This window comes from Giraffa tippelskirchi, chromosome 11 (genome assembly GCF_054371585.1).
Source record: "Giraffa tippelskirchi isolate mGirTip1 chromosome 11, T2T-mGirTip1v1.2.pri, whole genome shotgun sequence".
NCBI lineage: Eukaryota > Metazoa > Chordata > Mammalia > Artiodactyla > Giraffidae > Giraffa > Giraffa tippelskirchi.
Genome location: NC_137285.1, coordinates 60,490,152 through 60,505,798, shown reverse-complemented (window position 1 = coordinate 60,505,798; position 15,647 = coordinate 60,490,152). Strand labels below are relative to the sequence as shown.

General features: G+C 35.7%; 1 protein-coding gene and 1 long non-coding RNA gene across 11 annotated transcripts in view; one reads left to right on the top strand and one right to left on the bottom strand.

The window, feature by feature from the left end:
* The window catches only part of LRBA (LPS responsive beige-like anchor protein), an 803,036-nt gene that overhangs the window by 321,984 nt on the left and 465,405 nt on the right, over window positions 1–15,647 (top strand). The gene's annotated exons all lie outside the window — the stretch shown is intronic.
* LOC145526961 (uncharacterized) overlaps window positions 1–15,647 on the bottom strand; it is a 91,172-nt gene that overhangs the window by 29,176 nt on the left and 46,349 nt on the right. Inside the window, exons 5-6 of the long non-coding RNA XR_014069354.1 lie at window positions 13,576–13,645; window positions 4,898–6,334 (exon numbers count right to left, since the gene is read on the bottom strand). This is a non-coding gene — a long non-coding RNA (uncharacterized LOC145526961). The remainder of the gene's footprint in view (window positions 1–4,897; window positions 6,335–13,575; window positions 13,646–15,647) is intronic.

Sequence of the window (15,647 nt, the reverse complement as noted above, 5' to 3'; positions counted from 1 at the left end):
TATTCCACTTATCAAATAATTATAGGTGCTCACAGACTAGTACTGAATACAGATAAACAAACCTGCAACCATGTGCTAAATTCTGTGCTAGAAGGTAGGAATGAGAATAAAGGGAAAGACTTCACAATTTAGTATTGAAGAGTTAGGTAAACATCCCTAGGGAAACATGATTCCTGAGATGTATTTTCAAGGATGAGTTGTTTTAGTAAAATAGATTTTGAAAAAGTGGGGTTTATGGGTAAGTTGGAGAGGACACATGTGTGAAAAGCATTCTTAAGAGAGGGAATATAATATCTGAAGATGCTGTGATGTGGGATGCTGTGTGTGGGTGTGTGAATTGTGAGTAGTACGTGAATTGGTCATCTGGATCATAAAAGATCTGATGTGGTGTATTTGAACTTTCATTTAAAGGCAGTGGGAAGCTTTGAAAGATTTTTAGAAAAGATGTATGATTGTAATATTTGGATTTTGATAAAATAACTAACAGTGATCTTAGGACGGGTTGAAGGAGAGGAGACCTGATTGAAATGAGGAATAATACAAAACTATTACAGTGATCTATGTAAGAAGCAGAACTAAAGGTAGTCTGGAGTCTGGCAAGTGTTGGGAAATCAATAATATTTCTCAATGAGTGAATGACTTAATTTAGTCTCACTTTTATCAAAAATTTCAAAGTGCTTACTTACCAAGAAAAAAACTCTGGCTGAATTTGAACACTGAGTTATTAGACGCTTTTATAGTGTATATATAAAAAAAGAGACAGTGAGTGCTATTGATGGAATATGGATTTACTCTACTTAATGCAAAATACTGATTAATATCAGTTGGTTTTTTTTTTCTTTTTTAAGAAAACTTGGTATAAAAGTCAATTTTGTTTAGGTTCTACTAAGTGTAAATGCCCTCAATTATGCAAGTTACTGTTACATTGAATAGATAAGGCAGAATAGCCTTGTGATTAGTAATATTAGCTTTGAAGTTAGCTTTGGGTTCAAGTGCCAGCTTTGATATTTGGGAAGTACTGTTACTTCTGTGAGCCTCTGTTTCCTCATCTATTTGTTCAGCCAGTATTTATTATGCACTGACTGTGTATCATAATTGTCCTTGATTCTTGGGATACAACAATAAACAAAGCAGCTAAAGATTCTTTTTTGTTTTTTTTTCGGATCTTACTTTTGAACAGTCACAAGCTATAAACAATAAACAAAATAAGTAATGGATTATAATACATGAAAGATGGTAAGTTCTTTGGAAAAAGATAATGTTAAGCAGGTTGAGGGAAATTTTTGAAGGAAATATAAAGAGTTTCGTTTGTAGTTTAAAGATTGGTTATATTATAGATCATCAAGAAAGTGACATTTGTGCGAGTCCCACTTGAAGGAAGTGAAGGAGTTAGTCATAGGGGCATGTAGGGGAAAAGCCTTAGCAGCAGAAGAGGTAAAATGTAGGAGCATTATGAGCATATTTTGAAGACAGAGCCAATAAGATGTTTCATTACTAATGGATCAGATGTGTGTTGTGAGAGAAAACTAGGAGTCTGGTATTACTCTTAAGATTTTTGGCCTCTGCAGCTGAAAAGATGGTGTTTCTGTCAACCAGGATGGTAAAATCTGTTTATAAAGCAGTTATTGGGGGACATCAAGAGTTCAGTTTTGGCAATTCTGATTTTTAGATCTCTAGTAGACATCAAGGAGGGCTTCCCAGGTGACACTAGTGGTAAACCCTGCCTGCCAACGCAAGAGCCGTAGGAGACATGGGTTCAGTCCCTGGGTTGGGGATGATCCCCTGGAGGAGGGCATGGTAATCCACTCCAGTATTCTTGCCTGGAGAATCCCATGGACAGAGGAGTCTGGCAGGCTACAGTCCATAGGGTTGCAAAGTGTTGGACACAACTGAATTGACTTAGCATGCACACAGACATCCAGGTAGAGATAGTAAATGTGAAGTGAAAGTCACTCAGTTATGTCCAACTCTGTGACCCCATGAACTGTAGCCCACTAGGCTCCTCTGTCCATGGAATTCTCCAGGCAAGAATACTGGAGTGGGTTGCAGTTCCTTCTCCAGAGGAGAGATACTAAATAGACAGTTGCTAATTATTTCTCCAGATTAGAGACCTAAATTTGAGTGTCATAAGAATATAGATGATATTTAATGTCTTGAGACTAGATGAAATCATCAAGGTGGTAAGGGGATGGCAGATTTGACCATGCCTCAGATGTTGCTTCTGATCTGGACAGGAGTAGTTTGGGGAGAGTGGAAAAAAGCCTATTTGCAGTGAATTTAGGAAAGAGATTGAGGAAAGAGGAGTTATTAGAATGTGTATAAACAATTCTTTAGAGGAATTTTGTTACAGAGGGGAGAAAAAAATGGAGTGGGAGGGATTAGAGTCAAAGGAAATAGGGTTTTGGAAAAATGAGAGCAGGTGAACAGTTTTATGGTAAAAAGTGGGGAAACCAATGTAGAAGAGACAGGAGAGAATTTCTGGAGTGATGTTTTAAAGTAGGTTAGAGAGTAGGTGAATTTGTATACAAAGTGGTGGGTCATTTATGGTAATATGGGAAGATGTTTCATGTAGTTGCAGAATCTGGGAGGTAAATAGGGAAGTAGAGTGAGAGGCTCAAATGGGTTTAGGTTTTGTCAAGTGAATATGGGGGTGAGAAGGACAAGGGAGTCAAACTTCTATGCAAGAGAGTGGTTATGATCATTGGCCACAGGATTGTAATTGTTAAGCTAGGGCTGGAGAGTGACTATAAAGAAAATGATTGGATGGATAGATCAGAACTCTAAGGACTGTTAGAGCTGTGATAGTAGAATGACTGAGCTCTGAACATGAGAGGTAGTAGTGAAGAGAGTGGGACAAATAGACCAAGGCCATTCAGTTATTGGAAATGATGTGCTGTGGCATGACCATACAATAAATGGCTGAGGTAGGGTGGAAGACAAGATTGGAGAAGGAGAGGCGGTTCAGGGAATTGTCCGACGAGGATCTTGGTAAGCTTTAAATCTTACCGGTTTGCAGAGTTTATCACTTACCATCCCTCATCAGTGGTGCCTGTATATCAGTTCAGTTCATTCAGTCACTCAGTCGTGTCTGACTCTTTGAGACCCCATGAATTGCAGCACACTAGGCCTCCCTGTCCATCACAAACTCGCAGAGCTTGCTCAAACTCATGTCAATCGAGTCAGTGATGCCATCCAACCATCTCATCCTCTGTCGTCCCTTTCTCCATACCCCAAATGTTTCCTATTTATTTCTCATTCATTTTAGTTTTTGCATCACTGTCACTTTCTCCAACACTGTTCTTATAATAATTCCTGGTGGTTTTACCTACATTGTAGCATGTATCAGAATTTTGTTCTTTTGTATTGATTAATGGTATTAAAGTGAAGAGAAACTAAAAAGCCTCTTGATGAAAGTGAAAGAGGAGAGTGAAAAAGTTGTCTTAGAGTTCAGCATTCAGAAAACTAAGATCATGGCATCCGGTCCCATCACTTCATGGGAAATAGATGGGGAAACAGTGGAAACAGTGTCAGGCTTTATTTTTTGGGGGCTCCAAAATCACTGCAGATGGTGATTGCAGCCATGAAATTAAAAGGCGCTTACTCCTTGGAAGGAAAGTTATGACCAACCTAGACAGCATATTAAAAAGCAGAGACATTACTTTGCCAACAAAGGTCCGTCTAGTCAAGGATATGGTTTTTCCAGTGGTCATGTATGGATGTGAGAGTTGGATGGTGAAGAAAGCTGAGCACCGAAGAACTGATGCTTTTGAACTGTGGTGTTGGAGAAGACTCTTGAGAGTCCCTTGGACTGCAAGGAGATCCAACCAGTCCATCCTAAAGGAGATCAGTCCTGGGTGTCCATTGGAAGGGCTGACGTTGAAGCTGAAACTCCAATACTTTGGCCACCTTATGCGAGGTGTTGACTAATTGGAAAAGACCCTAATGCTGGGAAGGATTGAGGGCAGGAGGAGAAGGGGACGACAGAGGATGAGATGGCTGGATGGCATCACCAACTCTCTGGACGTGAGTTTGGGTGGACTCTGGAGGTTGGTGATGGACAGGGAGGCCTGGCGTGCTGCGATTCATGGGGTCGCACAGAGTCGGGCACGACTGAGCGACTGAACTGAACTGTTACATGGATGTCCAACACCTTGTTGACCCCTTCAGTAGGCAGTGAACATTTGGAGTACTGTCCGTTTTGGCTGATATTAATAGCGAACACTCCTGTGTGAGTTTGTGTGCGAGGCTTTGTGTGGACATACGCTTTTGTTTCTCTTGGGTAGGTACCTGGGAGCAAAGTTGCTGAGTGGAATGGGAAGTCTATGTTTACTTTTTCAAGTAACTGCTAAACTGTTTTCCTATTTATCCTGGTGGGTATCTTACTCTGTTTTTTGTTTGCATTTCCCAAATGGCTAATGCTGTTGAGTGTTTTTTCAGGTGCCACCTTTGGGAAAATGTCTGTGTGCATCTTCTTTTTTTCTAGAATTTTTTTTTATCTTTTGAAATTTTGTATTTTTAGCGTCTACATTTAGATCTATGGTTCATTTTTAGTTAATGTTTTTGTATGCTGTGTTTGGTTGCTAAGTCATGTTTGACTCTTTTTGGGACCCCTTGGACTGTAGCGTGCCAGGCTCTTCTGTTCATGGGATTTCCCAGGCAAGAATACTGGAGTGTATTGCCATGCCCTCCTCTAGGGGATCTTCCCAACCCAGGGATTGAACCACCCTCTCCTGTGTCTCCTTCATTGGCAGGTACATGGTTTACCAGTGAACCACCAGTTAAACCCAGTGTTTTTGTAGAGTGTGAAATAAAAGCTTAGTATAAGTGTAGTTGTTTTGGGTTTTCTACATACATGATCATGTTATCTCTGATCAGAGCATTGTTACGTCTTACTTACCAGTCTGTATACTTTGTTTCCTTTTCTTGTCTCCTTTCTTCTGGTGGAATGTTCAAAAGGAGTGGTGAGATGGGCCTCATCCTTGCCTTGTACAGATCTTAATGGGAAAGTTTCTAGTTTCTTACCATTAAATTTGATGTTAGCTTTTGGTAGATATTCTTTATCAAGTTGAGGAAGTTTTCTTGTATTAGTTTATGCAAGATTGTATCATCAATAGGCATTTGATTCTGTCAAGTGCTCTTTTGGTGTCTATTGATATGACTGTTTGATTTTTCTTTTTAGCTTGTTATCTATGATGGATTATGTTGACTGACTCTGGAACGTTGAACTGACTCTGCATACTTGGGATAATTTGTGCTTTGATGTGCTATACAATTCTTTTTATGGTTGTTGAATTCAGTTTTGTTGGTTGACTTTTGAAAGTTACTTGCTTGGGCTTAATTTGCAGAATTAATCTCTTATGGTATGGTCAGTTAATGTTGCTGCTTAGCTGTTTTAGAATTCTTTTTTTTTTAGCCTGACTATTAAGGGGTCAACCTTTTTCTCCATTGCTTTGAGGTCAATGAATGGTTGGTCAAACTCTTGCTGAAACCTTTGCCCATGTATGGCTGGTAGACCTGTGTTTCGTTTGATGAACACATTTAAATTTGCAGTTGTTTTCATCTCTAGCTTTTACTTCCTGTTGACCTTTGTCGAGTCTGCATTGTATGTGTACTCTATGGTTCAGAGAGCCATGTGTGAAATTCTTATTATGCTAATTCATTTTCAGGATATGCCTCTCTTGTTTTCTGGTCTCTCATCCTAACTTTAAATGTAATTTCATTCTAGGAGAGGTGTAGGGTTTTCTGGTTTTCAGCTTGACATGCAGTGTATCTTCATTTTCTGTCCTCCCTTCCAAATCAAGTCAGCCATCTCTGGAAGTGAACTTGCTGGTTTCATAAGGAGCCATAAACTGATGAAACTTTTACATGTGTGGTGTTTGGGTGGGACATTTCCGGAAAAGATTGCTACAGACTCCGTTTGTTCTTCCTCGATGTTTAGCACATTTTCGTGAATCAAGTTATTGTGAATTTTGTTGTTTGCTTTTGTCAGTCTTCAGAACCCTGAATTGATTATTTTCCTTCAGTTCTGTGCTGTTTTTCTAGGAAATGATTTGTTGGCCTCTTTATTTCACCGTAGCTGGGGGGTTGGCCCCCAGATCTTTACATGTCTGCTTCATTCTGATTTAAGTCCTAGTTCAGATGTTACCTTTTCAGAAGTCCTGCCTGAGTCCTGTTACCCAGGTTACTTTTATCTCATTTCTTAAAAATTTCCTACCGATGTTTTTTACTGTCTTCCCAGGTTTGTTTTTGTTGTCTCTCTTCCTGGACAGTGCTTGCTGAAGGCAGTCCCTCCGTCTCCTGCTTATTGTTGTATTCTTGGCCGCTAGAGAAGTGCCTAGAAAATCCAGTGAATAATTGTGTTTAATCGATAAGATACTGTGAGAACACTTACAGTTTTTATCTCAGTTACTGTCATTTTTCATGTAAATATCATTATTTTTTAAACAGAAATTTGGTGTATACAGATAATCTTGACAATAGTCAAGTGATATTTCTTTGAATATTAATTCCAGGAGAAAATAAAATACATAGACATATAATAAATATTTTACACTAAATTTTTTTATGTCTTGTAAAGAAATGAGTTTTATGTTAACTCTCAAATATTTTACCCAGAATAACTCATACTTATTGTTTCTTATTGAGGAAGCAATTATTTGAAAAACGTCTTTGTTTTTATATCCCATGTGCTTATGGGTGTTATAACACCTTTTTCCTGTTTCCTTATGTCTCTCTTACTCTGGATTTGTTTTCCTCCAGTGGTTAAACTATCTTCTTTACCTCTGTGCTTTGTCTATAGAAATCCCTTAGCTTTTGTCTTTTAAGCAGATGTTAAAAATAAACATTGGTGTAAAGAGAACTAACTTTCTTTACTGAAATAATGGAAGTACTATTTGAAATTTTTATTCTCTCTTTCTTTAAGGGTAGAATGTATTTTAAAGGAACAATTTAGAGATTTATTTTTCCAAAATCAGTGGGCTTGACTTTCCTTTTATAAATATTCAGTGCATTGAAGTTAAATGAATTTATGTAGCTATGGATGTATTTGTGTAGCAGTGTTCCGCTACTGGACTTAATCCCAGGAGCAAGAAGAATAAGTAATAAGGGTTTTCTTTTCACTGCAGAGACCGACCTGTTTTTCTCCTTTTTTCTTTTTTCCTCTTTCTTTTTATGTAAGTCTGACCTGCTTTGACCTCATTTATAGAGTAGCTGCTGTAAATACTGGCCTTGATTAATGTTTTATTAGTGTAAATAATATGTAGACCTTTATAGACTGAGACTACAGCATGGGGTTTATCGAACTTGATGGGTATCATTAACAAATCAATTACTTAGGTCAGACATCAGTAATTGTTGTTTGGTAGAAATGTTTCTCTTAACTTACCTGTTTAATTGATTAGATACTTTCTTTCTAAATACACTGTTTTGATAGTTTTAAGTTGAATTATTTATATTTTTCTTGTAAATAGCAATCCATTTTAAACATATTTTTTGTAATCACTGACATAATCAGGTAGTATTTCTTTGACAGTTTTTACCAAGACAAAGTAAAATATATTAACATATAATGAAAGATTTAAGTTTAAAAAAACAAATTTCCACATTTTGTGAGTAAGAACTTTGTTATTTCTGAATCATCATTTTGTTTATGGTTATTTTGTGATACATTGAATCACTATCACGTCAGTTACTTTTCAAATATGTTAAATCATTGATCTAAAAGTGTTTTATTCATTCTGAAAAACACAGGTTTCTTTAAACAGTTTTAAATTGTTTAAAGAATATTAAAGCCTTCTTTTAGAGTGTTTTGTGATTCTGTGGCACCACATTATTAGGAAATCAGAAAGTCTATTCTAATTTCTAGTGTGGTTGGTGACATTATTATGTATATAGGGCTTTGGTTGATTTACTTGTGTACTGGATTTCATTTTATGTTAGTTGCTTTTTCTTTCACCTTAAAAACATATTTAAATGAAAAGTGAATTAAAAACTAATTCCAATAGAGCTGTTGTTTACATTTTTAAATTAAATTCTTTATCAGTGAACCTTAAAAGTCTTTTCTCATTTGGATAAAGGGGTTTAGATTTCATATTTTGCCTTTCTTCTTATTCTTTATTATCCTTGTTTCATTGCTCTCTTCTAAAAATTTTAGTATCTCAATATTGATGTTAACTTTGCCAGCAGAAATAGATCCAGCTGCAATGTAGCCATCTTTCTTCCTGCCAGCTTGCCTGACATCAAGACAGCAAATAGTTTAAGTGTTTTAAGTCCCTGATGCTGTTTTAGGCGGTGGTGACCAAGGCAGCTGCTCTGTGAGTGTTACTAGTCTTATAGCTCCAGTTGTTTGACTTGTGTTAGAAGGAGCAATGTAATGGATGAATACTGGATATTTTATATATTTAGATGGTCCTATTTTTGTTCTTATACTCTGGGATTTTGAAAAATCAGTGCAGATTCCCTATAAGTAAAATTTCTATAGCTTAAAAGGGATCCTGTCTTTGTTACATAAATTTTTAATTTGTTTCCTCATTTATATTTTAAAGTGAAAAACAGACACAATTCCATTGGCTGATCAGGGTTTTTAAATTTTTGATGGTAAAGATCAAAAAGATAGTAGACAGTGGAGAGGCTTCCCTGGTGATTCAGACGGTAAAGAACCTGCCTGCAGTACAGAAGACCTGGGTTCAGTCCCTGGGTTGGGAAGATCCCTTGCGGGAGGGCATGGCAACACACTCCAGTCTTCTTGCCTGGAGAATCCCCGTGGACGGAGGAGCCTGGCGGGCTAAGTCCATGGGGTCGCAAAGAGTCGGACACGACTGAGCGACTGAGCACAGCACAGCAGTGGCCTGTGGGACCTAGTTTAAAAGAGTAATATCTGTGAAAACTTTTAAGATATAAATTCTCATCTTGAGTTTTATAACCTTTAAAAATATATACGTAACTATAAAATGACCTCTGTTTAAACTGTTGGGTTTAGTTTATTAAAAATACATTTTGAGAACTTCTATAGCCTCCTAGGATTTTACTCTTAAACTTGCTACCAGGAGTCTTTCCTTTTTCCCATCCTGGAAAAGCGCAGAAAGGCGGATTATCCCACATACTGTTGGGCACATTGCTTAATTATCCCCTGGGGGTAGTCAGTCTCTGCTTATTGAGGCAATAATTCAGACTTGTATCTGAATATGTAAATAGCCCTCATAAAAGACATAATATTTCTAGTACTGATACACTTGTCTGTCTCTTTAGAATTCAGCTGCTTCGCTTGCTCTTGTGCTTCCTGAACAGTCATTTCGTAGCTCCAGCATTTCCCTTCACTCCAAATATCATCGAGTCCTAATAAATAAATGTCTGTTGAATAAGTCAGAAGAATGAATGGAAAGCAAGGCAAAGAGGGAGAGGGACGGAGGAAGAGAAGGCAAAAACACTTTTCATTTATTCTGACACTCTTGGCTATTATTTGGGTTACATTTTGGTAAATGGCAAAGGTATTTGTTGCACTTATGTAAACAGTTTAGGTAGGATGTAGTCTTATCTGAGGTAATCAAAGATATACTTGGGATCAAAGTGGGATTAATTTGTTGGAAACTCTGGAGAGTTTCTTAAAGAGCCATATACTTTCCAGTTAAATTTTTAAAATTATGTGTGTACTAAGACTCCAATTAAATATTATAAACAGTTGTTTGGATATGATCTTTGTTCAGTTGTATAGATATTTTGGAAGGTAGAGGGAGGACATTGTTTCAAAGATTTGTTGAGAGTAGACTTTCATCTCCATTTACTGTGGATTGAATTGATGGAGAAATTTGTGTGGGTTATTTAGAAAGGATTGTGTTCTTTCCTCTTGAAGATTAGACTATTTAAATTACTGCTTATTATTTTTAAAAGTTTAATGACTTATTAAAGACGACTAGAATTTTCTCCGCTTAATTAGGATAAACACATTTTTCTTATTTCACTTCTTCATGTTTTTTTGGTTTAAAACAGTTATATGGTCAAATTATTTTTCACTTTTAATTTTCCAGCTTGATGCCAGTTTTTTGTGGTGGTTACTTTTTAGGCTTGTTTTGTTGTGGTCAATGTAAAGTAATGGTGCTGCATTAAAATTATGTTTTTCACCTCCTAAAAATGCTAAATCCCATTAGATTTAAGGGCTTTACATGTTTGGCACTGCAGTTGAGTTTTTTCAGCAAGGCCAAAGTTTATGGTTTTCAGAAAAATGTGGTGTGGATTCAAAATGCCTGTAGAATATGCTTGTGTCTGTGTAGAAGTTCACAATCTTACAGATTGTTAAAAAATACAATGGTTTATATATAAATGGAATCATTTACTTTATTAAATGAAAATGAATATAGAAAAAAGAGGCAAATTGGCAGGGAAGGGGCTAGAAAAAGAAAGGTAAACTTTGAGAAAAGTTAAATGAAAATAAAATGAAGACAGAGTTGGTTCACTTTACTCACTCAGAAATCTTTATGCATGACTGCTGTGAGCTGATCTGTGATCTAGGCTCTGGGGATATAGCAGTAGATAGAGTAGACATGACCACGCTCTAAGAGTGTGTTTTACTTGACATAGATGATAAAGAAATTAAAAAGTTCGTACTAGGTGAGAAAGTGCTAAGTGCTATGAGAAAGTTAAAACAGAGATAAAGAGAGTAGGTGCACTGTGGGGCAGAGAATGTTGCAATTTTAAATGAGGTGGTCAAGGTGGAATTTAAAAGGACGTATTCCTATGAAATGAGAAGCAAATACAACTAGCAGTGGTGACAGAAGCAGTTAGAAGATGGGAGATATTTTGTGACAGAGAAATCCTAAACTGGATTCCAAGTGGTGAGTAAACAGAGTGGTTTTCCTTGGTTTTGCTTTTTTATTATAAAGCTGTCTTCTCTCCCACTTGATATACATATTCTTGAGAATAAATATTTTACAGTCCTAAGAATTTGTTTCACCTAGAACATGCCAGCTTGCGACTGCCCATCTGCTTCCATACTCCCCTCTCTCCTACCATGAGCTATTGTTTTAAAACGTTTGACTTGGGATTATTGTGCAAAATAAGTTTGGAAAAATAGATTGATATCAGTATATAAAAATATTTATATGATATATATATCATATATATGTAATATAAGTATATATATCAGTATATATATTTATATATATTGATATCAGTATATATATGTCAATCATATATATATATATATATATATATATATATATATATATATATATATATATGTCAGTCTTACCCAAAGTCTAGACTAGTGTGTGTGTGTGTGTATGTATATATGTGTTAAATTTGAAATTTATATTAAGTTACTGAGTTCTTATAGTTTCATGAGAAATAATTTGCTCTTTCTGTCCCAGTTGTAATAAAGTGTATGAATATATTGTAGTCGTCCTAATAAGGGGTATTGGCCTGCAGAAGTAGGTACCACCTGGACTATTTCTAAACCAAGAAAGATCTATATTGGCTTTAAATATATATGGAGCCTTTTAGAGAATGTTGAAAACTTTGTTTAAAAATATACTTTTGTTGATGATCAGTCTGCTGTTTCTAAGACTTCACGCTTGTGTATTCTATGATGTTAGACCCTTGTATATCTTACTCAAAATTGTTACTGAGGGCTTTACCTTAGAAAGGAGTAGAGAGAGATCCATTTAAGAATCTTTGTGATACTGAATTGTTGAATATGCCGTGTGTGTGTGTGTGTGTGTGTGATGTGATCAAAGAGGGGGTTATATGGAAAGTTATGTAATATTTCTGCCATAGAGGGTTTTCCTGGTTACTCATATGGTAAGGAATCTGCCTCCAGTGAGGGAGACCCGAGGTTGATCCCTGAGTCAGGAAGATCCCCTGGAGAAGGGAATGGCTGTCCACTTATTCTTGCCTGGAGCCTGGTGGGCTACAGTCCATGGGCTCTCAAAGAATCAGACACGACTGAGCTAACACTTTCATTTTACTACAATGTAAGAATAAAGATTATATTAATAAATGAAAATATATTCTGAGAAGTGATGTTTTATTAGTTGTGATATTACTGAAGGATGACTTTGGAAACAGCTTTTTCGTCTCAGATTTGGTTTGTGACTATTGTTTGTGGTTAATTCTAAAGAAATTATAGTGTACGAGAGATTTCCAATTCAGACACATTGCTTCCATATTCTCAGTTGTTAGGCTATGATAAAGTGGTAACATTCCTTTCCCATCAATGGTGAAGATGTTTAGTAGAGAAAATCTGACAGTCACTGCTAATGGGGGGGTCACAGAAAGCCCAGGAAACAGAGCAGTAATATTGGAAAACTCTTGGTGAAAATGTGTGTATGTGCTTACCCAAGGTCTAGACTAGTATAATCAGATGTGGACAATGGGCTGTAATGTAGTTATGGGAGACAGTTGTCATCATTATGGTTATTTATTGAGCTGCTAGCGTGAATCTTTCCTACTTGGTCACTTGATAGGGCTGTTTGTTTCCTAAGGCTGACACAAGCAGTTTTTTTTTCTCCTTGTGCTAGAGATATAAATTATACATAGTTTTTCTTCTTAATATTAATATATGTGAATCATTTTTTGCTCTGCATTTTAGAGATTTAATTTACTAAATAGTAAACCTATTTTGAGACTGTTCATTATAATTAAAACTTTAATTCACCTATAATTCTTTGTTGGAAAGATAGTTTTTACAACTATTAAATAAAATTAACAGTTGCTAAATACTGTATAAATTGTATATTTGAGAAAATAGGCACATAGATGGAAAATATTTGCCCCTTAGAAGCAAAATTCTTTATTCATTTAGATATCTTATTACTTATTTTGTAGAGTCATTTTTGTTTTCCATAATAAAAGGAAAATTCATATTTGTGTGTCTAACTTAAATGAGAAGCATGTAGTCAGGGCCTTCTGAAATACTGTATTTTAAAATCATTTTGTAAATTATGAAGGAAAAATGTATATGCTTCCTTTCTTCTCTGGAAGTAACACTAAATACTTAAGTATGTTGTAATCAGATTTTAAAATATTCTTTTAAATGACTAAGATTAGACAGTAATACTTTTTATTAGGTAATGAAAAATTTTGAAACTTAAATTTCTGACATAGTTGTCTAATTTAAAAGCTCTAGAGTTTTGCTTTAAATTACCTAGATAAATTTAGATACTTGAGAACTTTAAAGAATTGCCACAAACTATCAATTTATCAAATAATGATTAAGTACAGCCTACCTGAACAATACCTCTTAGGTGCTGTGGTTGATTAAAAAAGAAGAATAAGTAAAACATGTGCTTCTTCAATCACTTGTGGGCTGATACAGAGGGTAGAGTAATATATGTAGCTATAAAACTGTGTAAACAGTATGATACTGTGTAAACAAGTAAAATATTTGCTGTGTATGTAATAAACATTAGATATACCACTGGCCTAAAGTAAAGACCTTTTAAAATAAAATTATGCAATAGTCCTTAGAGAGAATGAGCATTCAATTAGCTCTTATGGAAATTAAGATTTTGGATGTAGAGAAAGACGAAATAATAGATTTAGGGTAGTTTGGCGCTCATTTTCTATCATTCAGTTAGTGCTTACTTATTGAGTGTAGACTGTGTGTCAGCCACTTTTCTGGAGCCAGAAGATAACAGCTGTGAATAAGACTTTACTGTCATAGAAGAGAGAACAAATAATAAACAAGTTAATAAACAAATAAGGTAATTCAGATAGTAATAAATGGTTAGAAGAAAACAATACAGGATAATGTTATGAGAAGGAAGAATTTATAGGGAAACCGATAATAGTGTGTTTAGAGATGTGTGAAGAAGTGACACTTGATTTGAACTAAGAGAAGTAGCCAGTTTGAGATGTAGGTCATAACATTGTATAGTAAGGAAATTTCAAGAGCAAAGGCTTTGAGAAGGGAATGATGTTTGTGAATTATTGGAACAAATAAAAGGCCAGAGTGGCTGGAGCAAAATGACTGAGGGAGAGAATGAAGGTTGGAAATGTCAAAAGTATCCAGATTTCCAATCACATAGGTCCCTGTAAGTTGTGGTCAGAAATTTGGTTTTAATTTTGTTTGGTAAAAATATGTTGCAGAGTTTTAAACAGAGTAGTGACATGATACGACTTAGGGTTTTATGTGGGGTTTTTTTTTTTTTTTGATGGTGACATTTAAGTAAAATGTTTATTTTTTAGGTTTTAACTTATTTTTAAATGTGGTAAAATATATATAATGTAAAACTTAACACTTTGCCCATTTTAAAGTATACACTTCAGTGTCATTAAGTACATTCCCTTTGCTTTGCAAGCATTGTAGCATCCATCTCTGGAACTCATTTCATCTTGCTATACTGTACCCACTCCTCCCTCCTCCCAGCCCCTGGCAACCACCATTGTACTTTCGTTTGTGATGAATTTGCCTACTCTATGCATCTCATGTTAGTAGAATCATATAGTATTGTCCTTTGGTTCCTGGCTTTTTTTCCCCCCACTTAGCATAATATCTTCAGGGTTCATACATGTTGTAGCATTTATTAGACTTTCCTTCCTTTTTAAGGCAGAGTAATATTTCATCATGTGTATACAGCATGTTTTACTTATTTTTTCACTGGTAGGTAGTCACTGAGTTGCTTCCACCTTTTGGTTTTTGTGTGTAATGCTGCTGGTCCCTGCTTTGGATTATTTTGGCTGTGTATGCAGAAGTGGGATTGCTTGGTCATGACACATGTATGAGCCATATGAGATATAGGTCGTATTTTAATTTTTTAAGAAACTGCCATACTGCTCTCCTTAGTGGCTACACAATTTTACATTTCCACCCACAGTGCAAAAAGGTTTAAATTTCTCTGTATCCTTGCCAACAGTAATTTTCTGGGGTTTATTGACGGTAGGCATCCTAATGGGTGTGAGGTAGCATTTTCTCATGGGCATTTCTTTGATGTTTAGTGATGTTTTGTCTCTTTTCTGTGTTGTTAGTTATTTTATATCTTATCTGGCAAAATAGCTCTTTAATAGTTTGCCCCATTTTGAATTATTTATTTTTTCTTGTTATTGAGTTATAGGAGTTTTTTTCCTATGTATTTTGGATATTAACCCCTTATCAGGTATATGATTTGCAAATATTTTCTCCTATTCTGTGGATTGCCTTTTTTACTGTGTTGATTATGTCCTTTGACACATAGAAGTTTTATATTTTGATCGTTTAAAATTTTAAGTTTAAGTTGATGCTTTAAGTTTTAAATTTTTTAAGTGTTTTTTCTTTTGTTACCTGTGCTTGTGGTGTCATATCCAAGAAGTTGCTGCCAAATCAGAGGTTAGGAAGCTTTTCACCTATGTTTTCTTCTAAGAGTTTTATATTTGTCTGTGTTATATGTACATCTTAATCCATTTGAGTCAATTTTTATACATGGTCTAAAAGGTCCAACCTCATTCTTTTGCACATGGTTATCCAGTTTTCTGTACAGCAGAAAACACAGGTCTGTGTTTTTAAAAGAATGAATGAATTATGGAGTATTATTATGAATTATAGTCCAGCTTAGTTAGGACTCCACACTTTCACTGCTGAGGGTCCGAACTCAATCGCTGTCTGGGGAACTAAGATCCCACAAGTTGCAGGGCACAGCCAAAAAGAGGCAGGGTTGGGGGAAGGCGGAGAATGAACCGTG